General features: G+C 72.5%; 1 protein-coding gene across 1 annotated transcript in view; it reads left to right on the top strand.

Moving 5' to 3' along the window:
- The first annotated feature begins 718 nt into the window (after nt 1-718).
- Nucleotides 719-1,610, top strand: part of NR5A1 (nuclear receptor subfamily 5 group A member 1) — a 23,041-nt gene continuing 22,149 nt past the window's right edge. Inside the window, exon 1 of the mRNA XM_039861457.1 lies at nt 719-774. The gene's annotated coding sequence lies outside the window, so the exon portion shown is untranslated. The remainder of the gene's footprint in view (nt 775-1,610) is intronic.

Below are 1,610 nucleotides of genomic sequence, written 5' to 3'. Positions count from 1 at the left end.
ACTCTCCTGCCCCAGGCTCTGTTCTCTCAGCTCCCTCGCCCTCAGTGCCTTCCTGTCCTCACCAGACCTGGGAAAATTGGAAAATTCGTAGGGTGGGATGACCACGATTCTCATTTCCAGCTGCGCAAACTGAGGCCCACCGAGGAGAAAGGGTTCGCCCGGGTCTCCAGGCTGGATACTACTTACCGGTCGCCTCGCACGACACCCATGTGCTTTGCCAGCACCACTTCGGTTCATACGCACGACCGCCCTCAAGGAAGACCAGTCACCAGTCCCACTTCACAGATGAGGAGACTGAGGGCGGGAGAGGGGGGAGGTGCGATTCGGTCTCCAGTGACGAAATGTGGCAGGGCCGAGGCGAGAACCTGCTTTCCCGCCTTACACCTGTGCCTTGGCCACTGGCCTCCCAGCTTCTCCCTCCCTCACGTCCACGGCGCACAACGACCAGTGCCCCCAGCGTGGCCCTCGCCACCTCTAAACTGGATCGGCAAACAGGGGCTCTCCTCTTCCCACCGGCCCGAGGATCCAGCACCTGCCCGGGTTCCAAGGCGCCGGGGCTCCGGGGGACTGGGCTGGGGATGGGGAGCCCAGAGGGTGAGGGTAAAGGCGCGAGCCCGGCTAGGTGGCGGGGGAGGGCCGGGCCTGGGGTGGGGAGGACGCGGGCCGGGCCTCCGCCCCCGGATACCGCACGCGCCAATATAGAGGGGCCGGCCCCGGGCCCGGCGCGGCGGGTTCGCGCGGCGCGCACTGGTGGCTGAGGGGCCCGGGTCCCAGGTGCGCCGTGGAGCGGCCCCGGAGGCAGCGGGGGCGGGGAGGCGCGGGTGGGGGGAGCGCCGAGGCCCCGCGCCCCCGCCTCCCCGCCCCCGGCCCGAGCGGCCGTCATCGCGGGCGTGCGGCGCTGCGCCCGGGTGCGGCTCATCGCCGGCGGCGGCGCTGCGGGAAGGTGCGGGGCTCCGCGCGGGCGGGACGCGGGCGCTGCTGCTCGCAGGAGCCGCCAGGTGGGCGCCGCGCGGGCCGCGGGGCCCGTCGCGCCCCTTCCCGCCTGCCGGCCCCGGCTCCGCGCGCTCCCCGCCTCGCGACTTCGACTCTCCGCCGGAGGTCGCTCCCCCGCCTCGGGCTCGGCCTCCGCCCGAGGTCTCTGCGCTCGGCCTGCGACTCCGCGGTCTCCGCGGCGCCCTCCCCGCGGCTCCCCGCCCGACGTCTCGGGCTCGGTGGCACGGGCTGCTCCTCCCGTCGCCGTCGCCGTCGCCGTCGCCGTCGCCTCCGCGGGCTTTGTCTCTCCCCGCCTTCGGGCCCGCCGCCCTGGGCGCCGTCGCTTGCTGCCCCTGTCGGCTCGAGCCCCCGACCCGGTCCGACTCTGCGGGACCCCGCCCCGGAGCTCGGTCCCGGTCCGGCCGTTCTCCCTGCGGCGTCGCGTCCCGGCCCCTGGCCGGGCGCCTCCGTCTCCCCAGGTTCCTCTCGTCTCTCGGTGTCTCGATCTGTCTCGGTCACCACCGTGTCTCCGGCTCCGCGTCCGTCTCTCCCAGGTTTTCTCTTTCGGCCTCTGTCTCTCGGTGTCTCTGATATTGTCTGTCTGTCTGTCTGTCTGTCTGTCTGTCTGTCTGTCTCTC

This window comes from Pteropus medius, unplaced genomic scaffold (assembly GCF_902729225.1).
Source record: "Pteropus medius unplaced genomic scaffold, Ma_sr-lr_union100, whole genome shotgun sequence".
In the NCBI taxonomy this organism is placed as follows: Eukaryota; Metazoa; Chordata; class Mammalia; order Chiroptera; family Pteropodidae; genus Pteropus; species Pteropus medius.
This window is presented reverse-complemented; position numbering and strand designations above follow the sequence as displayed.